Raw genomic sequence first — 23,943 nt, 5'->3', positions numbered from 1 at the left:
CAGGTCTTACCATTTCCCACACTGCGCTTGCCTGGGTGCAGGTAACAGCTCTGTCTGCATTTGCGCTGGATTTCTCTGAGTGAGTGAATGAATGAATGAACTCCTATCAGAGGGGCCAGCGATGCAGATTTCCCCTGAAAATGATAACCTGTTTATGGAGGGTGAGCCACTCACAGATGGCTCTGTGAATTATATTTTAATTTGCATGGCCTCCATCACAACTCACTTTTCAGAGCAATGGTAAGAAATGTGACTTTGATGGTAGGGACCCACAGGGCGACTCCCAGCAACCAGGGTATTGTCATGCAGGTCCCGGGGTTGGAGTAAACCTCCAGCATGCAATTAGTTGACGGCACTGTGTGAAAGTAAAGCATCGGCAACCCTTGGGTGAACGCTGTTGACTCAGGACCAGGGTTTTACTGTAACCAGATGTCTTTACCATCCCCGGGAATCATGTCACAGCATCTGAGCGGGCCTACTTTCCGGAAGTCTGCGTGCTCTGGGCTGAAATGGCATTCATGGAACTTGCAGTAATTTGTCACAGGGGCCTGGTGGGTGGAGGATGCTGGGGGGCAGGGCTGTCTCACACGAGTGATGTTTGGCGTCCTAGTTCCCGGGCACTAAACGCCAATAGGGCAACTCCTTGCCTCCCTGTGACAAGAACAACAACAGACTCTCCTAGAGGGGAGGGGATGACATCACCCCAGCTGAGAATTTGGTACCAGGAGGTTGCAGGCCAGAGGCACTCAAGAAAAGAAAAGAAACCGGAGCTTCTGTCCTCCCTGTGCTGGCTTCACCTGGGCCCTTCCTGCTCTGGCTAGGCTGGGAAACCCTGGGCCCCAGAAAGCCCTCGTGGGGTGGGGTTAAGGGGCCCAGAGAGGGCAGGAGCTTTCTCAAGGCCATGGGGGTGGGCAGTGCAGAGAAGGGTGGGACCTGGGCCTCCGAAGCCCCTTCTGGGGCACTGTTGCCTGCTGGGACCTTTCACTGCATCCCTCCCTCTCTTCTGGGCCGGGGCACCCCTCAAGTGCACAGCCTCCACGAGGAACATCCGCCTGGCCAGGGGAGTGCTACGAGCATCAGGCCAGAGGGGCAGGGTTCTGGGAAGTCTCCCCAAGCACCTTCCCTGCTTCAGCCAGAGGAAAAGAGCAGGCAGGGAGCCCACAGAGGCTGCTAGGACCTCCTGCTCCTGCACCCAGGTCCAGAGGCGCCGCCCAGGCAATCCAGGTGTGGTGGTGTCCCTCTCCAAGGTGCTGAAACGCCCCTATGCACCCAGGTCCAGAGGCACCGCCCAGGCAATCCAGGTGTGGCTGTGTCCCTCTCCAAGGTGCTGAAACGCCCCTAGCCTGGCCACGCTCCAGGCTGGAGTCCTTTCAGCCACAGGCCGCTGTGAATTCCTGTCTCACCAACACTCCCCGGACACACCAGGGCCCTTCACCAACACTCCTCACCATCCACATCTTTTTATTTAAAAATTATAGTAAAATACGCATAACATAAAATTTACCATTTTAACCAGTTTTTAAGTGTGTAGTTCATTTATTTATTTACCTACTTTTTTTTTTTTTAGATGGAGTCTCACTCTGTAGCCCAGGCTGGAGTGCAGTGGTGGGATCTCGGCTCACTGCAACCTCTGCCTCCTGGGTTCAAGCGAAATTCTGTCCCCATTAACACTGACTCTCCATTCCTCCCAGCCCCTGGCACCCACCTTTCTACTTTCTGTCTGTATGCAATTGACTACTCTAGGGACCTTATATAAGTGGAAGCATATAGTGTTTGTTCTTTTGCAGCTGGTTCATGTCACTTAGCACAATGTCCTCAAGGTTCATCATCCACATTGTAGCCTGTGTCAGAATTTCCTTCTTTTTTTTTTTTTTTTTTTTTTTTTTTTGTTGGTGGAGTCTCACTTTGTCGCCCAGGCTGGAGTGCAGTGGCACGATCTCGGCTCACTGTAACTTCCGCCTCCCGGGTTCAAGTGATTCTCCTGCCTAGGCCTTCTGAGTAGCTGGGATTACAGGCGTGCGCCACCATGCCTAGCTAATTTTTGTATTTTCAGTAGAGACGGGGTTTCACCATGTTAGCCAGGCTGGTCTCAAACTCCTGACCTCGTGATCCACCTGCCTCAGCCTCCCAAAGTGCTGGGATTACAGGCATGAGCCACGCGCCCAGCCAATATCCTTCCCTTTTAAGGCTGAGTAATATTCCATTGTATGAGTGGACCACACTGGTTTATCCATTTATTTATTGATGGACACCTGGGTTGCTTCCATCTCTTGGCTATTGTGGCTGCTGCTATGAACATAAGTGTGCAAATATTTCTTCATGTCCCTGATTTCAGTTCTTTTGGGTGTAGACCCAGCAGTGGAGCTGCTGGACCGTACGGTAATTCTATCTTGAATTTTGTTGTTGTTGTTGTTGTTGTTACTTTCTGGTTTGGGTCGTGCACCGTCTTAACTGGTGCGTCATCACCTTCTTTTCTGACTGTGTTTTGCTTTGCTTCGCTTTGGGTTTTTGCAGAGGGAGCTGCTACAGGCAGGCAAGATGGTGGTGGAGAGCACAGTTTTGGAGCCAAATAGAGCTGGACCCAAAGCGTTGCCTCACTGCTCAGCCACACGTGACCTGAGACCGTCCTCAGAGGGAAGGAGGAAATGCATGTGGGGTGTGGAGCAGAGTGCAGAAGGAAACACAGGGCAGCTGTTTTCATCATCCTCGTGGCAGGCAGGACTTTGTGTTGAAGGGAGGACTTTAACACGGAGGGCTGTGCACACAGGTGACTGTCCCACCTGGCTCACTCAGGGGAGGCGGTGGCTGCTGCCTGCAGAGGCTCCTCTTTTCCTCACCCACTTGTCAGCTAAGCCGCAGGAGGCCCACCGTCTGCGGTGATGACCTAATGCTTCCAGTTCTGTGATAATGGCCTCTGAAGATGCACAAAATAGCTGATGTTTGGGCACCCCCGATGCAGGAAGCATTCGGCACCATTTCTGGGAACATGAGACATTTAAGTGACTTCCTTGCTGAATATTTCATGATTTACATTAATGGCTTTCTGGTGTTTTTCATAACAAAACTGTCCACATGATGATGGGTTAAAGTGTGGTTATTCCACCCACTCTCGCTGTAAAACACCATCCCCCAGCGCCAGTCCCTGCAGTCCCCCTGCTGGCCTTGTCTCCCTGAGGGCCCACCTCCTCCTCAACGAGGCTCCCTTCCTCTGGGACAGGTGTTACCCATGCATCCAGCAGGCACCTGCATGCAGTAGCGGCTCCGACATGGGGATGGAGGCATTTGTGACAGCTCCGTGCCACAAGGGAGGGCCAAGGCCAGGGACCTGCCACACCAGCCGGCCTGCAAAGTGGCCTGGGGTCTGGGGCTGGAGGGACCCTCCCAAGCCCTGGTCCAGATGTCCCAGTTTTTGAAGCGCATGACTTGCACATATCATGACCTTGATGGGTTTGTTTGTGTTTGTTTGTTTGCTTGTTGGTTTGTTTGCGTTTGTTTGTTTGCTTGTTTGTTTGCTTTTTGAGATGGAGTCTCGCTCTGTCGCCAGGCTGGAGTGCAATGGTGCCATCTAGCTCACTGCAAACTCTGCCTCCCAGGTTAAAGCAATTCTCCTGCCTCGGCCTCCCAAGTAGCTGGGATTACAGGCGCACATCACCATGCCTGGCTAATTTTTGTATTTTTAGTAGAGACAAGGTTTCGTCATGTTGGCCATGATGGTCTCGAACTCCTGACCTCAGGTGATCTGCCCTCCCGTCCTTTGCTTCCCAAAGTGCTGGGATTACAGGCGTGAGCCTGGCCTAATGTTTGTATTTTTAGTAGAGACGCGGTTTCACCATGTTGGCCAGGCTGGTCTCAAACTCCTGACCTCAGGTGATCCGCCCACTTTGGCCTCCCAAAGTGCTGGGATTACAGGTGTGAGCCACCGCACCCGGCCAACCGTGACGATTTTGAGAATTGCCGCTCGGGTGTTTGTCGGGCGTCCATCAGTTGGGCTCTGTCTTTGGTGTTCCTCATGGTTGGACTGGGTGATGGGTTTGGACTGGGTGATGGATGTGTCATGGAGGTGACACACCCTTCCACCACACCGCATCAGGGGACACTGCCAGCACGGCCTTCACTACCAATGTTGACCTCGGTCACCTGGCCAAGGAGGGTTTGCTGGTATTTGCTCTGTCATCAGTGACCCCCTGCCCCGCAATACTGTCGTCTCTGGAAGATGCCACTAAGAACAGGCCACACTTCAGGGGTGGGGACTCAGGTCCATCTCCTTCGGGGGTATCTACATACATTATTTGGAATTCTGCATGAGAGACGCATCCATTATCTCCCACTACTTGCTAATTTAATCTTTAATTTACAGCAGAACGGACGCATGTGTCCTTGTTACACGGTGGGTTGTGACCTGGGGTTATGCTATTTTGTCACTCAAGTTGTCCCAGCATTGGCCACTGGGAGCTCTTTCAGGTTGGCTCCCGGGTCCCGTTGACATATCCCCATCTGTTTTTCCCTCCAAGAAATTTTTAAATACACATTTCTAAAATTTTTAATTGTGGTGAAGAGCACATAACATGAAATTTACCATTTTTTTTTGAGGTGCAGTCTCACTCTGTTGCTCATGCTGGAGTGCAGTGGTGTGATCTCAGCTCACCGCAACCTCCACCTCCCGGGTTCAAGCGATTCTCCTGCCTCAGCCTCCTGAGTAGCTGGGATTACAGGCGCCTGCCACCATGCCCAGCTAATTTTTGTATTCTTAGCAGAGATGGGGTTTCACCAGGTTGGCCAAGCTGGTCTCGAACTCCTGACCTCAGGTGATCTGCCCGCCTCAGCCTCCTGAGTAGCTGGGATTACAGGCCCCTGCCACCATGCCCAGCTAATTTTTGTATTCTTAGTAGAGATGGGGTTTCACCAGGTTGGCCAAGCTGGTCTCGAACTCCTGACCTCAGGTGATCTGCCCGCCTCAGCCTCCTGAGTAGCTGGGATTACAGGCGCCTGCCACCATGCCCAGCTAATTTTTGTATTCTTAGTAGAGATGGGGTTTCACCAGGTTGGCCAAGCTGGTCTCGAACTCCTGACCTCAGGTGATCTGCCCGCCTCGGCCTCCCAAAGCGCTGGGTTTACAGGCATGAGCCACCGCACTCAGCCCATCTTCACCGTTCTCAGGCACACACTTCAGCGGCATTAAGCACACTCACACTGCTGTGCAAGCATCCCCATCATCCATCTCCAGAACTTCCCATCTTGCAAAATGAAAACTCTGTCCCCATTAAACACTAACTCCCTGTTCCCACTTCCTGGCCCCTGGCACCCAGCATTCTGCTTTCTGTCGCTAGGGACTTGATGACCCTAGGGACCTCAAATACAGTATTTGTCCTCTTGAGAGGCTCCTTTCCCTTAGCGTAATGTCTTCCAGGTTCATCCATGGACCTCGGAGTATTGTGTAGGCTGGAGTGTGTGCCAGAATTTCCTACCTTTTTAAAGCTGAATGCCCCCACGAATTCTTAAATAGCGTGATAAGAAGAAATATCTATTCCATCTTTGTCCAGGATTCCTGGCACAGACTCCTAAAACCCTTGGAATCCCTGAGTGACAAGCTTGCCTTTGGGATGCCGATGAGATGGCTGGTGGCTGGGAGCCCCTAGACAGCTTCAGGGTGGGGGTGGTATCCTGAAGGACCAACCACTGGTTAGAGAGTTGGAATCTTCAACCCCACCCCCTGACCCTGGGGAGGGGGAAGGGGCTTGAGGTTGAGTCAGTGCCTAGTGGTTGATGGTTTGATCGGTCATGCCTATTTAATAGAACCCCCATAAAGGCCCCTAAATGATGGGGTCCAGGGAGCTTCCGAACTGATGAGCACATCCGGGTGCTAGGAGCATGTGCCCAGAGAGGACCCGGAGGCCCTGGCCACCCCACACCTCACCCTGGACATCTCTTCCCTCTGGCTGTTCTGGAGCTGATCCTCTGTAATAAACTGGTAGCAGTAAGTAAACTGTTTCCTGAGTTTTGTGAGTCATTCTAGCAAATGAGGAGGAGGTTGTGGGAACCCTCGACTTATAGCCGGTCGGTCAGAAGCAGCGGTGGCCCCAATGGGGGATTGGCAGCTGAGGTGGGGGCAGTCCTGTGGGACTGAGCCTGCCTTTGGGGTCTGCGCAAACTCTGGGTAGTTGGTGTCGGCATTGAACTGAGTTGTTGAACACCCCGTTTGTGTCTACAGAGGCCTGGAGAATTGGTTGGTGTGGAAAATCCACACGTTTGGTGTCAGGGTGTGGTGGTGTACAAACACCCCTGAAGCCCTTTTATGGAGCACCGCAGAGCCTGCTAGTTCCCGGGAAGTCACCACTAGAGAGGCAGAGGGAGGCAGAGGGAGGCAGATGGTGGCAGATGCAGGCACAGGGGCTTCCTACCCAACCCCCGCTCCCCTCTGCAGCCAGCTGGGCCGGGAGGGCGAAGTCCTCCTTGGCTGGAGCATTTCTCTGCACACAGCTGTCGTCAGTTCAGTACGACATCACTGAGAGCTGGGAGAACCTGGGCCCCGGGAGGAGAAGGGGTCACAGAGAGATCTTGCACCTTCTCCCTGGTGCAGGGTGGGGTGGTGGGCAAAGGTGGGACACAGCGGTGGGGAAACCACCCAGCCAGGGCCCAGGTCACAGGCTCTGGGGCCTCCGTCCCAGCCTCGGGCCCCTCTCACTCTGCAGTGGGTTGGCATCCAGCCCCCATGGTGCCTTAGAGCCTCTGAATATTCCATAAGTCAAGTTGTAAAATCATAAAAACTAGAACTATCCGTGCAGTGCAGGCTGGACTCGAAGAACACAAAATTCACCCTTTCATGGAACACATAGCCTTTCTGCAGAGTCCTCACATGTGCCAGCTGCTGGCCCTTCTCAGAAAGCATTTGCTAACTACCTGAGAGGAGCCCTGGGACACCCCCATCCCCCTAGGGACCCCCCCAGACCTCCACCCCCAGCAGCCCTGGGACACCCCCAGACCCCCCCACCAGCAGCCCTGGGACACCCCCAGACCCCCCCACCAGCAGCCCTGGGACACCCCCAGACCCCCCCACCAGCAGCCCTGGGACACCCCCATTCCCCCTCAGCAGCCCTGGGACACCCCCCTAGACCTCCACCTTCAGCAGCTCTGGGACACCCTGCCTGGCACACGCCCCCCAGAACCCCTCAGCAGCCCTGGGACACCCCCCATCCCCCTCTCAGCAGCCCTAGGACACCCCCCACCCACCCTCCTCAGCAGCCCTGGGACACCCTCCATCCCCCTCTCAGCAGCCCTGGACACCCCCATCCCCCATCTCAGCAGCCCTGGACACCCTCCATCCCCTCTTCAGCAGCCCTGCCTGGCAATACCCCCCAGAACCTTCAGCAGCCCTAGGACACTCCCCATCCCCCCCCATCCCCCCTGCAGCAGCCCTGGATACCCCCATCCCCCCCCAGCAGCCCTGGGACAGCCCCCATCCCCCCCACAGCAGCCCTGGACACCCCCCATCCCCTCCTCAGCAGCCCTGGGACACCCTCCATCTCCCCCTCAGCAGCCCTGGGACACCCTCAATCCCCACCAGCAGCCCTGTGACAGCCCCCACCCACCCTCCTCAGCAGCCCTGGGACACCCTCCATCCCCCCCTCAGCAGCCCTGGGACACCCTCCATCTCCCCTTCAGCAGCCCTGGGACAGCCTCTATCCCCTCCTCAGCAGCCCTGAGGCAGCCCCCAATCCCCCGCTCAGTAGCCCTGGGACAGCCCCCATCCCCCCACCTCAGTAGCCCTGGGACATCCTCCATCCCCCTCTCAGCAGCCCTGGACACCCCTCCTCCCCTGCCTCAGCAGCCCTGGACACCCCCATCCCCCATCTCAGCAGCCCTGGACACCCCCCATCCCCTCCTCAGCAGCCCTGGACACCCCCATCCCCCATCTCAGCAGCCCTGGACACCCCCCATCCCCTCCTCAGCAGCCCTGGGACACCCTCCATCCCCCCCAGCAGCCCTGGGACAGCCCCCACCCACCCCCCTCAGCAGCCCTGGGACAGCCTCTATCCCCTCCTCAGCAGCCCTGAGGCAGCCCCCACCTCCCTCAGCAGCCCTGAGGCAGCCCCCAATCCCCTGCTCAGTAGCCCTGGGACAGCCCCCATCCCCCCCCCCCTCAGTAGCCCTGGACACCCTATTAGGGCCCCAGCTTCTCTACCTCCCCAGGGGCTCTCCTCTCAGACCCCAGCGACCCCAGGAGGGCCTGGGGGTAAGTCCAGGTGTTGGGCCTCCCCGGTGTCTACCTCACTCTCTGTGCTTCTCCAGGCATCAGCCCCTCTGCAGGGACAGGGGACAGGAACCAGCGGAGGCGGAACCCCGGGCCGGGAGTCAGTTCCCCATCCCAATGCGCTGGGCTCTGGGGGCAAACTGCTGTCTCCACCTGGACTCCATCTCCTGTCTGTCAACCAGGACTAGCACTTTGCGGGCTTCCAACTCCAGACTGGCACCGGCTTGCAGTTGTCAGGACAGACATCTCCGAGCCTGAGGGCAGAGGCTCCGGGTGGCTCTGGGTGGGGCGTGACCAGCAGCTCTGACAGCAGAGGTGCATGGGGCAGGGTGTGGCAGCTGGGGTACCTGCCACATGTCACTAAACTCTACCAGAGGGAGGCCAGGAAGCCCAGACACCAGAACCACCACAGAGCCCTTTGAAGGCATGACAATCGGGGAGGAAAATGAGTCCCCAGACACAGGGGCAGAGCCGAGCTGCCGGGAACCAGCAACAGCAGCATGGCCAGGGAGGCTGCCAGCCAAGCCCAGGAAACAGGACCGTGTTGGGGCAGCAGCCAGGCAGAGAGCATGGGCCCCTCCCAGGGCCCTCACCCGACTGCCCCGGGGGACGTGGCTGCAGGGAGGAGGAGAGGGGGTGGCCTTCCTTCCTCAGCCAGACCCTGCCAGAGCCTCCCCCACCCCCTTCCCCTGGACCCCGTCCCCTCCTCTCTCCCACCAGAAGGCTGGCCTGGCACAAGGACACCATTTAATTGTTGGAAACGGGAGCGTGGAATATGAACCACGAGGACACTGGATTTCAATCTGGCTTCAGGATCCAGGCACACAGCGTTTTGAGCCCGGTCCCCATCTGTGGCATGGGCCTCCTGCTAGGGCGTCTGGGAGAACCTAGACCCTGGGGGCCAGCAGGGACTCAGCTGCAGGCGGTGGTGGCCTGTCCCAACCTTGGGCTATGTGGAGGGCAGTCCTGGGTCTGCAGACCACCCCAGGCAGGGGTAGACATACCTGCCCTTCCTCCAGGGACACCCAGGGAGGCCTGGCACCCAGGGAACACCCATGGCTGAACCAGCACAGCCGGAGCCTCCCAGCAGGCAATGCAGGACCACGGCCCTCACTGCCTCCTCCTCTGGCCCCAAAGCCCAGCTAGTGATGGGGGTCATCCCCATCTCCATCTCCACGGCCGGCCCCCGTGCTGAGTTCACAGCCAGCCCCCGTGCAAGGGCCATGCAGGTCCCTGTGCTGAGTCCACGGCCGGCCCCTGTCCTGAGGCCGCCCAGGCCTGGCCCAGGAGGGTGGACATTTCCTTTGTGTTTTTTTGAGACGGAGTCTTGTTCTGTTGCCCAGGCTGGAGTGCAGTGGCGCGATCCCTCACTGCAACCTCTGCCTCCCGGGTTCAAGCGATTCTCCTGCCTCAGCCTCCAGAGTAGCTGGGATTACAGTCGCCCGCCACCACACCTGGCTAATATTTTTTGTGTTTTTAGTAGAGATGGGGTTTCGCTGTTGGCCAGGCTGGCCTCCAACTCCTGGCCTCAAGTGATCTGCCTGCCCAGGCTCCCAAAGTGCTGGGATTATAGGGATGAGCCCCCGTGTCAGGCCAGGGTGGGTGTTTCCATCTACGTTTGTGGGTGAGGACTGTCCCGGTCACACAGTCCCTGTGTCATGGAGGCAGGACACGCACCTGGGTCCCGCACCCCTCTTTAGACAGCATATGGGGCAACCGAGCAAGGCTGGGAAGGGGAGTGGGCTGCAGACTCGGGGAGGGTGCTGGGGGGCGTTCCCTAGAGCTGTGGGTGACCTCACTCCCACAGTGGCTGCAGCACCCGCCCACCTGGCTGTGCCGGCCACTGGGACCCCACCTCTGGCTGGCAGCACAAGCTCTAGGTAGTCACCACTCCTGCTAAGAGATGGGGAAACTGAGGCACAGAGAAGGCTGGTGGCTGGCTGCGCTGGGTGGTTCCTGGAAATTAATCGGCTCCCTCCTCCCACCTCTACCCCTATCCCCATCCCTCCAGCAAGACCAGAACTTCCCGGAGGAGCAGGGTCTGAGAGGTGCCCCCTCAGTCAGCTGACTTTGCTGTGCAGGGCCCCCAGCACAGTTTTGGGGCTCAGGTTGGGGGTGGTCCCTGAGCCTAGTGCCTCACTCCCATTCCTCCTCTGGCCTCTCCCCTCCCCCCATGGCCAGGCTGGCATCAGCGGCCTGGGCACCATGGCTAGGCCTGGACACACGAGCTGCATTCAGATCTGGTCCCTGACGAGGAGGCGGCGGGAACACAGCGTTCTCTTGGTGCCTGGCCAGACAGCCTGGCCCCTACCCTCCTCCGCTCAGGCACTTTCAGCGGTGGCAGCGGAGTCTCAGGCCCTGCCCACTCCCAGACACACACTGTCTGCAGCCCAGGGCCCGTGGGTGCCCCCTGCCAGGCTGAGGGACAGTGACACAGGTGAGGGAGGTAATGGGGGAGCCCTGCTGCCCTGGGAGAGGGGACGAGGACCCCACAGGGGCCAGGCCTGGCCACCACTCGCCCCAGGCTGGAAAACCAGGACATGACCCTCCCCCACCCTGCTCGCAGGTTGTCGCAGGACACGTGTTCGTGTCCAGGTGCGCTGGGAAGGGTCCTGGCGGTGCTCCTCTCTGCGCAGGTCCCGAGGAGCTACAGGCACGACGCTGCCTTGAGAACTCCCCCCAGCCTGCTCCTTCCCAGCCTTGGCTCGTGAGGCTCCTCCGAGGACCACGGGCCTTCCACGGCGTAGCCCTGCCACGAAGCCTCCCCATGTCTTGCCTCCAGCATCACCTGGCCGAGACGGACCTAGAGCGTCCTTCTCCAGCATCACCTGGCCGAGACAGACCTAGGGCGTCCTTCTCCAGCATCACCTGGCCGAGACGGACCTAGGGCGTCCTTCTCCAGCATCACCTGGCCGAGACGGACCTAGGGCGTCCTTCTCCAGCATCACCTGGCCGAGACGGACCTAGGGCGTCCTTCTCCAGCATCACCTGGCCGAGACGGACCTAGGGCGTCCTTCTCCAGCATCACCTGGCCGAGACGGACCTAGGGCGTCCTTCTCCAGCATCACCTGGCCGAGGCGGACCTAGGGCGTCCTTCTCCAGCATCACCTGGCCGAGGCGGACCTAGGGCGTCCTTCTCCAGCATCACCTGGCCGAGGCGGACCTAGGGCGTCCTTCTCCAGCATCACCTGGCCGAGGCGGACCTAGGGCGTCCTTCTCCAGCATCACCTGGCTGAGATGGGCCTAGGGCGTCCTTCTAGGGCCAAGGTCATGGCCACATAGCCCCCAGCCAGGAGAGATGACGCCCCCTCCCAGAGGCCAGCAAGGTGGACATGGAGACCCCACTCTTTGGAGGAGAAAACAGCGGTGGCTGAGGGGCAGAGCTCGTCCAGGGTCACCAAACCTAGGACGCCAGAGTCAGGATCTGACCTGACTCTCCAGCGGGTGCCTGACCATGGTTTCAGCTGTCCCACCTCTGTGAGGATTCAGGGAGCAGGAGGAGAGAGCCCCTGAAGTGAGGAAACAGTGGGGCCTTGTCATTGAAAGGGCAGGCGGGTGGTGAGAGCCAGAGATGGGAGCATGGCCTGGACTGGCCAGGAAGCGATAGGCCAGGGGAGTGGAGGTAACAGGGCCCACAGATAACAGGGCATCTTCTCCAGGGCCTCATTCAGTCTCAGACCAAGTTTATATGTCATTTCTCCTATTAACAATTGATCAGCCACCCAGGGATGCCTCAGGGCCACTAACGCGGATGGCCATCAGCCAGGAGGAGTGGTCCCGGGCAGGGCCACCAGCACGGATGGCCATCAGCCGGGAGGAGCTGGGGGTCCTGGGGGTCCACACTATTGTGCTGTCATCTCAGAGCCGGAGCAGCCAGGGAAGGGAAAGGAAAGATATTTGGGGGCACAGCTGGCTGCCACTGCCACCACCTGCTAAGGTGGGTCTACGGCCGGGGCAGGAAAGAGAATGTTCCAGCAAGAAGCAGAACCCCACTGATGGTCGCAGCCTGCCCCCTCACCCACCTGTCCCCCATCTCGGTGAGGATAGCAGGCGTGTTCTGCCACCTTGTTCCTGCCTCCGTCCCGGCTGACCCTCCCCCCTGCTGTAGGCTGGCCCAACGTCACACCTGGTAGCCTCTTGCTGCTCCGTGGCCTCTGAGGCCCCAGGCACACGCTGGGTCCTGTCCAGCCCTCCCCTCTCCTGCACTCCAGGGGACCCCTCCAGGGGACCCCTCCTTGCCCAGCAGCTGAGGGGGCTGCGTTTCCCAGCTTGTGCCCAAGAGTGGCGCCCGCGTAGTAATTCCTAATTAAATAGAGCACAAAACAGGGGATTGTCTAGCGATTAGCCAAACCGATTGGATTTTGAAGAACAAATATCCCGTTAGCACTACTTCTGCCGAGTCCACATGGCCATGAAGCAGAGACATACGGGAGCTTGGTAATGAATATGGAAACCTTCTTTTCTGGTATTGCTCACTCATAAATGAAGCTGCTTTATGGAGCAGGAGCAGAGGGAAAATGACTGCGCCCAGCCTGATTTATCTGCTCAGACGCTTTGTAGTGCTTCAGATTAATAAAAATATTTAATAAAGAATCAAGATGGTTTATCTGTAATGCAAAGAGAATCACATTGCCTATATTTTTATTACAGAAAAATTGGAAGCAGGAAGAAATAATGATATAAGCTACTGTATAAATGACAAAAATACCCATTCTGGTTATGTGCTTTGCGCTACAATCCCGCGCCGCCCTATAAACATAATCTATTCGCGTGCCTCTTTCAGCTGATTCCAGAGCCTGCTCTGCACTGTGGAGTTTAATATCACCCTGTTCTCAACTGCACAGGGAAGTGATTAAATAAGAAATAAATTCGGCTGTCATTGCATTTAAAATCAAATCAAGGATCATTTGTTACTCCAAATGAAGCAGTTCTCCTTCCCTGCCCATAAGTAGGCTGCTGTTCGCTGAACCATTTAGGAATGTATATATAGTAAACTCGCCGCATAATGGCTTGTACTCTGATATGATCTTTATGGGGCCGCTCTGAGCGCCGGGAGCGCCCATAAGCAGCACATGGCTTTTTTAATTTGAAGTTACAGGTACGAGACTTCGCAGTCCATCCAAGTCTTATTGGAGGGGGCCCATGTGAGATGTGGGGGCCACTGCCCAGGACCCCTCCCCTTGCACCCCTGCTCAGCTACAACCAGCCCTCCTGTCCTCGGAGGAGGACAGGGGAGGGGAAGGAGCTAAGTCAGGTCCTCAGTGATGCACCCCTAACCCCAACCCTACCCTAAAGGGCAGGAGGGGCTGGGAAGCCGCTCAGAGGCAGGAACTGGAGGAGAGGGCTCTGCTGGGCTCCGTAGTGGGTGGGGAGTGCCGGGCGATGGGATGGCACAACGGGCCCCATCCTGTGCATCCTCCTCACCTAGAGTTACCGTCTCCAGGCTCAAGCGCCCCCCCATGCCTGGCAGTGGCCGAGAAACACAGAGGGGCTGGAGGGGACAAGGAAGCGGAGCAAGTCGACTTGGGGAAACGCCTGGAGGGCACCGTGGGCAGCTGTATGAGGGGCCAGCCCAGTTGCTGGGCTAGCTCGAGGGCGGCAAGCAGCTGTCCTGTCATGCCCGTGTCCCCATCCTGTGGCTGCGGCATGAAAGCCCACAGCCTGGAGGGCTTAACTCAAAAGACGCTTGTCCTCTCATTCTAGAGGCCGGATGCCCAAAATCAGGAACAGCCAGGCTCCTTCTGAGGCCCCTTCGGCCCTCCTGGTGCCGCCCACCCTCGGGTCCCGGGGCCTGTGGCTGCAGGTCTCTGCCCTGAGTGCCTGCGTCTCTAACTCCCCTTCCTGTAAGGACGGTTTGTGGGGGCACACTGGATGAGGGGCCCCCGGCTCCAAGATGGGCTCATCTAAACCAATCGCTTCTGCAATGACTCCATTCCCAAATAAGGTCCCCTGCGGAGGTTCTGGGGGTTGGGACTTGGACGTGTCTTTTTGGGAGGACACAGTTCAGCCTGTGGCAGTCACCCTCACACGGGTCTTATCTGTTCTTATCCGGCATCCACGGGTTGGAGAGAGGCGGAGTGACGGATTAGTGCATTTCCTGAAACTTTAAACCTTTAAATGCTAAAGCCAGCTGGGCGCGGGGCTCAAGGCTGTAATCCCAGCACTTTGGGAGGCTGAGGCGGGCAGATCACATGATGTAAGGAGTTCGAGACCAGCCTGACCAGCATGTTGAAACCCCCTTTCTACTAAAAATACAAAAATTAGTCGAGCCTAGTGGCATGTGCCTGTAATCCCAGCTACTCAGGAGGCTGAGTCAGGAGAATCGCTTGAACCTGGGAGGCAGAAGTTGTAGTGAGCCAGGATTGTGCCACTGCACTCCAGCCTGGGTGACAGAGTGAGACTCCTTGTCTCAATAATAATAAAAAATAAATAAATAAATAAATAAATAAATAAATAAATAAATGCTAAAGCCTATTAGGCTATTTTTTGTTGGAAAGTCTCCTAAAATTCACCTCCCAGTGTCCTGCCTTATCTGGGAGAGCCTGGGAATCAGGCGGGGAGAGCTTCCTGGAGGTGGTGTCCGCCTCCTCTCCCTGCCTTTTTCCCCCTTCTACCAGAAGGAAGGCCATAAGCCGCCACCCGCCACTGGGCCCTGGCCTGGCCCTTCTGGCCAGGGCTCCCATACCCGCCATTGTGTCCTGGGCGTGCGGCCTTGCTGATGCTGTCTCCTCCCCCAGCTGCTGAACACGGGTGGGTCAGTCTCCAAGCTTCAAGCTTCTTGACCCCTGTGAAGCGCTCTGCTCACGTGTTGGTTGGGACTCGGGTGAACACGAGGCAGCTGAGGCAATCAGAAAGGACGCGCTGAGAGCTGCGCTTACCCCCATCTCTCTTTCCCTGGGGTAGGCCCCTTCCTCCTGCTCCTCCTGAATGCTGGCACCTGCGCAGCCCTCTGCCATGACTCCAGAGCCAACCCATGCTCACAACCTCCACGTGCTGCCCCCAGCTGGCCTGGGCACTCGGCCTCCCCCTCTCCCAGGTCCAGAGAACGGGTCTGAAAGCCTGTGGGGGCCAACAGCAGCGGCCTGTCCCCCAACCTGCACCTCCAGCCCAGGCTGTCCTCCTCATCCTGCGTTCCCAGGCCTGGTGTGGAGCTGGACATGGCCCGAATGTCCCTGTGTCCCTGCGCAGGCATCAGGTCTGAAATGCCATGGGTGCTTCAGGCTCTCGTGTCCGCGTGGCCGGCAGGATGCTTCTTCTGAAGTGGACCAAGAGCCGTTCACTCGTGCCAAGGGGTGTTTGAGAACGGAGCCAAGTGCAGGGCCTGCAGGGGCGGTGCTGGGGCGTGAGGGGCGCCAACAGCTGTGGCCGGGCCCCTGCAGCCTCCCTGTCTGCCCTGGGGCCCCCTCAGCTTAGTCCCCTGCCACAGCCAGTGCCAGCAGCAGGTGAGACTGGAGGGGGCCTAGAGGGCCCTGGCCTGCCCCACTCCCAGGTGGGGAGGTTGAGGCCCAGGGAGGGGAAGGAGATCTGGCTTCAGGGTGAGATGGGCAGGGCAGGAATGCTGGCCCTGCCCGGCGTGAGCTTGAGCAAAACACCCCACCCTGAACCTTTGCTTCCTTCCACAGAAAATGAGGGTGTCCACGGCACCCGCCTCGAGGGGTTCCTGGGAGGAAGCACCCAGGGCCAGCCTGGGGGGCATGCGGTGGGGGGTTGGTGCACACACAGGCCCTTGGCTCTGACAGGCCTGGAGCAGTGCAGGGGTGCCATGCCGGGTCCTCAGCACCGGCTCCCAGGCAGCCAGGGACTTCCCAGAGCCCCCTGGTCACCAACCCAGGCTTGATGGAGGCCCCGGCTTCATCTCTGACCCCTGACCCCTGACCCCAGCCTGCATCAAGCCCCACATCTGACTGGAATTTCACCTGCATATTTGGCCATGTACTCACAGGAGGGTCCGAGCAGCCCACCCTTTCGGACAAGCTGGCCGGGGCCTCTGGTGGTCCAGCCCTCCACTGCCATTCCCGGGGGGCGTGGGCCCCTGCCCCTCCCCTGGCTGGAGACCTGGGGGTGGAGCCCCTCTGTCCAGGCCCAGCAAGCTGGGATCCCATCCGGCCAGCGTCCACACTGCCTCTGCCAAGTACATTACGGTTAATGTCATCGCCGTGTACACAGCCCGCTGTGTTACAGTGTGTAAAATAAACTCAAAAATTAATTTTCTCACCTTCAAAAGCGTCTTTAACTGCTCCTGAAAGGAAATATAGCTAAAACCATAATTTTAACGTCAATTCTTATTAGAAGGTCACGTTTGACCAAATTCTTTCGTTAGCTCATGACTTTGCATTTTCTCCTCCTTACAAAAAAAATCTCCTTTATCTGCTTTAGCCCTGATTTTAAAAATGCCCAAAGGGGCTGGGTGCGGTGGCTCATGCCTGTAATCCCAGCATTTTGAGAGGCCGAGGTAGGTGGATCACCTGAGGTCAGGAGTTCAGGACCAGCCCGGCTAAAATGACAAAACCTCATCTCTACTAAAAATACAAAAATTAGCTGGGTATGGTGGCATGCACCTGTAATCCCAGCTACTCGGGAAGCTGAGGCAGGAGAATCACTTGAACCTGGGAGGTAGAGGTTGCAGTGAGCTGATATTGTGCCACTGCACTCCAGCGTGAGCAACAGAGCGAGACTCCATCTCAAAAAATAATAATAATAAAATAAATAAACAAACAAATAAATAAATAAATAAATATGCCCAAAGGAAAATTAAACAGTCCTATCCCTGCCCAGTCTTATGTCTGCAGGTGGCAAGCGTGGTTGCAGGATGACCTTGGGTCACTCTGGGATGTAAGGGTTTTCCAGACTCCACGCCGGGTTCCGGCACTGGCCCCCGTGAGCTCAGGCCCGTGTGGTCACAGGCCAGTTGTCAGAGGATCCTTGGTCCCAAGGGAAACTGTGTGGCGTTGCAGAAGGGGGTGCCCCTCTTTCTGCTGTTGGGGACCACAAGCCAGAGTGGATCCCCTCCTCCAGTATGGGTCCCCCTGGGAGCCCACAGGATCCTGAGGCATGACCCCTAGGTGATCTCTGCCATGAGCAGCCCCCGTCCTTGGCCCCCGCCCATCCTCTGGCCTCTGGGGCCGGGTGGAGCACGGGGCGTTGGTGCAGGAGGGCTGGGGTTGCACATCCTCCAGGACCTGAGCATCTGCTGGATTTTTCTCAAATGATGAGCACGCCCCTCCCTGGGTGGGGAGTCTCCCTGGGTTGGGAGTGTGTGGCCAGCTTTGGGATTCCCAGAGTCCCTCAGAGCCTCAGGGGCTGCTCCCCGGGGACCCGACTCACAAGCCAGGTGTCACAGGAGGCGACTCCAGGGCACTGCTCGCTGGAAGCAGGTAGGGCCCAGACAGTCAAGAGGTGATGCAGGGACCAGCGAGGTGGCCCCACCCTCATAGTGCCCCGCCTGATGGGGCCCGCTTGGGCTGGGGGCTCCCGGAGACAGACTGGCAGGCCTCTGGCTCTACCACCGTTCAGCAGAACCTCATGCGTAAGAAGTAGGGGAAAGCATGGGATCATCATCCCCTCCTGATAGAGAAGCTGAGCCGCAAGTGGGACTCCTAAGAGGAGACGCCTGGAGATGCCTTTAGTCTTAATATGTTCCCGTGTGTGCATATGTGCACGTGTGTGTGTCTGTGCGTGCAGGCGCGTTGGGGTACAAGAGTGAACACGGCACCCGGGAGCATTCCGCATCTGCTCACAGTCTCAGCCTGAGGCAGCCGGGCCAGGCTTGCTGGAAAACAAGCCCCGGGGTCGGACCAAGCAGCTGCCCCTCCTCGCACTCTGCCTGGCAGCCCCCAAGGCAATGGGAGAGTCCCAGAGCCACCTCCAAGCCCCCAGAGTGTTTGGTAAGTAAGTGGAGGCCGAGGGTCCCCAGCCTGAGGCGTGGAGCTGGGCCCCTTCCTCTGGGCCCCTGGGGGAGGTGGGTGCACCGTGTTCCCCGGGCAGCTCTGTCCCGGAGGCTCGCAGGCCCCTCCCTTCAGCAGGTTGATTTTCAGTGCCCAGAGAACAATAAATCACTCTCTGACAATAATGGGGATGAACAGACACTTAATTATGAGGCCACGAGACAGCGCGATTATTAATTTTAAATTGTGCAACCCAGTCCTGAAGGCTGAGCCTGGAGTCCTATCCCAGGGGCTCACGGGAGCCTGGGAGCCTCAGGGCTGGCCGGGGCTCAGAGACTCGGCTGGGCACTGGACTTGGGGGACACAGGGCCCTGAGGCTAGGGGACTCCTGGGTGGCCCTGACCTCCCCCTCCCCACAGCAGAAGGCCCAGGGAGATGGCTCTGCAGAGCCTGGCGTGGTCTGGGTTGCAGGCTACCTCCACAGGTTGATGGGGGTGTGGGTGGGGCCAGGACTCTGGCCCCCCCCAAGAGGCTGCTCTGCCAGCGTGCTCCAGGGCTGATGAGGGTGTGACTGCGCCAGCTCCTCACATGCACTGGGGGCCAATTCTGGCAGAGTGGGCCCACGCGGGGGTGGCCGAACCCTTCCCAAAGCAGTGGCGGGGGGCTTTACTCTCTGCCTGGCTGAGGCCTAGGCCTACGACCACTCTTCTAGCCAGAGTAGGTGTCGATGCTCAGTGTCTGCTGGGCAAGGAGGGCACCTCAGAGGAGATGCAGGGATCCTTGGAGGGAATCCCAAAGGCAGATAAGATCCCAGGTCCCTGGAGAGCCACGACCAGACACGCAGCATCAGCTCCCGTATAGAAGCTCAAGGTGGAAACCTTGGGTGCCGGTGCAGGGCTGACCTTGAAAGGTGATAGGGTGGCCAGTCCCCAAGGCTTGGTGACACTCATGTTCCTTTCTAGGGCTCCTCAACTCTTCCCAAATTTGCCATCTCCTAAAGTTCTTTAATCTCTAGCCACGGGGGTTCCGGATTTCCTCCGGGTCTACGGGGACTCAGGGGCTGCAGAGGCAGCTGTGGGGGGTGGCACGGAGGACACAGCCCTGGACAGAATGGGGACACAACAGGGCCTGGAGCCCTGGGGGAGGCCGCAAGGCTGAGCGCATCCGGGGACAGACTCCCGGCTGGCTCCTGTGGGAGGCCGGCGAGCAGCCCAGTGCCAGGCCAGGCAGCTTGTGCGACCGACTGCGCAGCAAGCTGTCGGTGCTGGTGGCACTTGGCAGGCGGCGGCGGGAAGGGGATGTTTGCAGACTGCAGGCGACAGCTTCCCGGCTGAAACCTCCCCGGTTAGACTACGCAGAAGTGAGCAGTGCCCGCGGGCGGGTCTTGGAGGAGCGAGAGGCAGCAGAGGGGCTGCTGGGGCTGTTGGGCCCTTCTGGGGCCTCCCACCGGGCCTGCCCCCCCGCCCCCCGCTGTGGGCCTGGCCTGGGGCCTGGATCCAAGCCAGCACCCCCACACCCTGCAGGCTCCTGGATTCCGGTCTCTGGGGCAGTCGTGATGGGCACCGGGGGAGAATTTGAGGGAGGGCTCAGTGGGGAGGGGGCCTCGGACCCCTGTGATGGGAGGCCCCTTCTCTGTCTGTTATCCCAGGTGCGCTGCAGGGCTGAGGTGGGCAGAACCCGCCCTGTCCGTTTTGGGTAAATTCCTTCCCCAGGAGCTGTGGGAGCATCTGCAGGCAGAGACGGGGCAGGCTTGCTGTGGTGGCGTTGCCATTTGTCACTGTTACTGTTTTTTAATTCAGGAAGCACATGCACAAAGCATACATGGAGCTGCTTCGTGGAGCAGACGGCGCCCCCCGGGCACCTCGGAGGGTCGCACAGGGAGCAGAGAGCCAGCCTTGAGGCCTCTGGCCTCTGCAGGTGCAGCAGCTCCCCGACCTGCCCTCCCCACGCCCTCCCCTCTCCACGCCCCCCTTTAACCCCTCCCCTCCCGCCCTTTCCCTCCCCTCTCCACGCCCCTCTTTAACCCTTCCCCTCCCACCCTTTCCCTCCCCTCTCCACGCCCCTCTTTAACCCCTCCCCTCCCACCCTTTCCCTCCCCTCTCCACGCCCCTCTGTAACCCCTCCCCTCCTGCCCTTTCCCTCCCCTCTCCACGCCCCTCCTTAACCCCTCCCCTCCCGCTCTTTCCCTCCCCTCTCCACGCCCCTCTTTAACCCCTCACTTCCCACCCTTTCCTTCCCCTCTCTCCCCATCTCTCCTCTCCTCTCCCCTGTCTTGAAGTCAGACAGTCACATCACAGCCCCATCCTGTTTGATATCCCCAAGAACCCAGAGATGCCGTGTGCAGACCCCTACCCTCCTCCCTCGTCCTGCCATTTTCAGGGTGCCCCTATATGTGGGGCCCTCTCTGCCATGTGCATCTAGCTGGAGGCAGAGGCCCCAGCAGCTTCCCCAGGCTCCCCGTGGCAGGGCACAGACCTCAGTCCTGGGATCTACCTGGGGTAGAGGCAGGGCCACTGGCACCTCCCAGGGCTTGGGCCCAGCCTCCCTGGTGGCCTGCGCCCGTGAGTCTGGTGGGGTCTGGCCATGCAGGTCCCTCTGTTCTGGGCGTTCTGGGCCTCCTTCTCCTGTCTCTCCTGTGATTCCATGGGCTGCCCACCGTTCCCTGAGAAAAGCAGGCAGAGGTGGCCCCTGCCACTGTCACCAGAAGCCAAGTTTTCAGGCCAGCACTGCCCTCCCCCTTTAGGAACCAGGAAATGGAGGCTCTGAGAGCCAGTGGCATCCAGCCCTTGGGCTGTGATGGGCAGGGGAGCAGGGGCAGCCTGATGCCCAACCCAGGGGGACGGCAGGGCAGACACAGTCCTGAGCCCCTGTGTGCAAAGCAAGTGGGGGACACCGATCTAAACATACGAGTTCAGGCCATGGTGGCTCACGCCTGTAATCCCAGCGCTTTGGGAGGCCGAGGTGGGCAGATCGCTTGAGCTCAGGAGTTCGAGACCAGCCCGGGAAACATAGTGAGACCCCCATCTCTACCAAAAATTAAAAAAAAAAATTGGCCAGGTGTGGTGGTGCACACTTGTGGTCCCAGCTACTTAGGAGGCTGAGGTGGGAGAATCGCTTGAGTCCCGGAGATGGAGATTGCAGTGAGCTGCACTGCACAAGCCACTGCACTCCAGCCTGGCGACAGAGTAAGACCGGCCTGGAAAAATAAAATGCAAACGCGGGTTCTTGGAAAACCAGGACGAGGGCTGTGAACAAGGACGTTGCTGGAGTTGTGAGTGCGCCGTCACGTGAACAAGAGGCACCACTCGCCCTGTCCGAAGAGGCTCCCTGCTGGGGCGGCCACGACAAAAGGGAAGGTGTTCTCGGCACAGGGGTCGGGGTGGCCAAGGCCACATGGCAGAGACCCGGCAGAGGACCAGACAGGATGGAGCGGGGTCTGGCGGGGAACAGAGCTGGGGGTCTTGAGCAAGGGGAGACCCCATGGGGTAAGGGAAGCTCACCAGAAAAGAACAGAACACCCACCTAAGTTTCTATTTTAAATAAACAATGAATTTTTAAAATAGAAATATGCCCCCAAATTGGATGGGTCATACACTAGAGATTGATTTGTTGTTAGTATGAAATGAGAATTTCACTGGGTGTTAAGTATTCTTATGTATTCCCTCTGGTCACCCTACCCAGAGGGTGAAGGACAGACCCTTGGAGCTCAACTGGCCACAGGGAAGACCCCTGCCACGGCTCACCCCTGCCCTGGGGGTCCTGATGTTCCCACCTAGGGCAGCCGCCTCCCTCTGGGATCTCCCGGCTCTTTCATCCCAAGGTCCTTTCTTGGAGGTGACAAAGAGGGGCAGAGGAAAGCGCTGAGCCTGGCCCCACGCCAGGGCCCCCTTCCTGGAGGAAGGCAGGGCTTTACCTTGGTTGGCCCGGCTCCCAGGTGGCAGGTGGCAGGTGGCCCCTGGCTAGACGCTCTGAAGGCCCCTGACACTTCCAGCACCCAGTCTCCTGCCCAGGCTAGGGGTGCTCCTGCCTTGCTGGGCACCTGCAGGACCTTGGGCTAGGCACAGAGAGGCCATGCGGCTCCCGGGGCAGCCCAGCCCTCGGCCAGGCCACCCGCCTGCACTGAGGCCTCTCTGCTCCCCGGAGCGGATGATAAATGTCTGCCAAGCAGTGATTACAAACAGCGCAGCTGCCGGTTACAGGAACTGTGGCCGGGCGGGCGTGGCTCTGCCGGCAGTTGCGAGGGCTCAGGCTTCCTCCGGTCTGGAGACTTGACTGCCCCCCTTCTTTTTCTGGAGGGACAAAAAGACCAGATTTATCGTGGCCATAAGAAATCGTCCGAGCACTTAGCAGCTTCCAGCCCCTGGTTTGAGGGGAAGTTGGGGCGGTGGGGGCTGAGATGGGCTGGCCTGCGGCGAGTGGGGGCTGGCCAGCTCCCGGAATCCCCCTTCCCGAGGCTGCTCCACCCACCAGGAGCACAGGGAGGCTGCTGCTGGGGGAGGGGCTGTGGCCGGGAAGTGCCCCCGCCCCCTTTCCCCACTGCCCTCGCTCAGTGAGGCTTTTCTCCTGGGAGAGACGGAAGAAGCCCCGACCAGCCAGGACAGGCTGGGGATTTAGGCCTCAAGGTTGTCCTTGAGGCCCGGGATGTCCAGCGGCAGCAGGCTCCCCTCCCGGGCCAGCCTCTGCCCTGCAGATGGGTGTCCCCTCTCCCAGCCCGGTCCTGTAAGAGTGGCCTGGGCCACATGGCTTCTCCCCTCTGAGCCTTGGTTTCCTTTCCTGCAAAATGGACAAAACGGGTGGATTCCAGGGCATCTGCCAGGCCGCCGAGGACAGCTCCCGGCCGTGGGGGGCTCACCCCGCAGGAGCCACTGTGATGTCCTGTCCCTCACTGGCCTCCTGGGCCCTGAGGAAGGAACGGAGGGGCAGGCTCTGGAGCTTGAGGGTGTGGGCCTCGGGGGCTTTGGGTAGACAAGCTGCCACTTCCCCCACGCCTTCAGTGGAAATCCCAGCCATCGGAGCTGTAGGTGATCAGACTCCAATATTCAAAATAATCGGAGGGCCTGAATTTCCATACAATAACTGTCTTATTAAATCTAAATTTAATGTGTATTTGGAATCCTTCATTTAAAGTGTTACTGCACCCACCATCTGCTCCACTCTCTAAATACAAAAGCAGCCAGCACGTAACTCAGCGCGGCAGCGGAAAAGCGCGGTCCCGGGAGCGGCGCGCGCCACTACTGCTGCTGCGGGTCTGCCTGGCCTGGCCGGCTCTCCGAGGGCAGCAGTGACCCAGGCACTGCAGAGCCAGGCGGGAGAGGTGTCTGCTCCTGACCCAGCCTTCAAGGCTGCAGGAGCTCTGTGGCTGCCTGGCCCTCCTCCCCTCCCGGTGGGGCTCCGGTAGGCCTGGGCTCTGAGCGTCGCGCCTGGGTTCAGGCCATGCCGCTGCCTGCCCGCCCTTCCCTCTTGTGTCCTGGACACCCTGCAGAGCCTGCTCCTGGCCATCTCCAGCACGAAGACTTCCCCTGCTGCCCTGACCACTGCCCTCTGCCTCCTCCCTGATGTGACGGGAGCCGGGCCGCTAGGTGACCCCCTGGGGTTCCTTTCCTGTGAACTCACTGGTACCTATGGCTGTCTCTGCAGAGGCCACCCACCCTGGACCCTGGACTCTGAGCCGCCAGCCCTGGCCAAAACCACCCCTGGCTTGGAAGGGAGGGCAGGCGGCCCTGCCTGGGGCCAGAGTACCCAGGGACAGCCCCTCCTCCACCAGGGAGCCCCTGGCCTTGGGCCAGCCCCTGTCACCCCGGCTCCTCCCTG

General features: G+C 58.9%; 1 long non-coding RNA gene across 1 annotated transcript; it reads left to right on the top strand.

Annotated features, from left to right (window-relative positions):
* Positions 1–19,231: 19,231 nt before the first annotated feature.
* LOC117974439 (uncharacterized) lies at positions 19,232–21,646 on the top strand. Its single transcript, XR_004664470.2, has 3 exons — positions 19,232–19,492; positions 19,932–20,049; positions 21,370–21,646. It is a non-coding gene; the product is annotated as an uncharacterized LOC117974439 (long non-coding RNA).
* The last annotated feature ends 2,297 nt before the right edge of the window (positions 21,647–23,943 follow it).

The sequence above is a fragment of the Pan paniscus genome, chromosome 11, assembly GCF_029289425.2.
Source record: "Pan paniscus chromosome 11, NHGRI_mPanPan1-v2.0_pri, whole genome shotgun sequence".
In the NCBI taxonomy this organism is placed as follows: Eukaryota; Metazoa; Chordata; class Mammalia; order Primates; family Hominidae; genus Pan; species Pan paniscus.
Note: the sequence above shows the minus strand (reverse complement) of the source record. Positions and strands in the feature narration are given on the sequence as shown.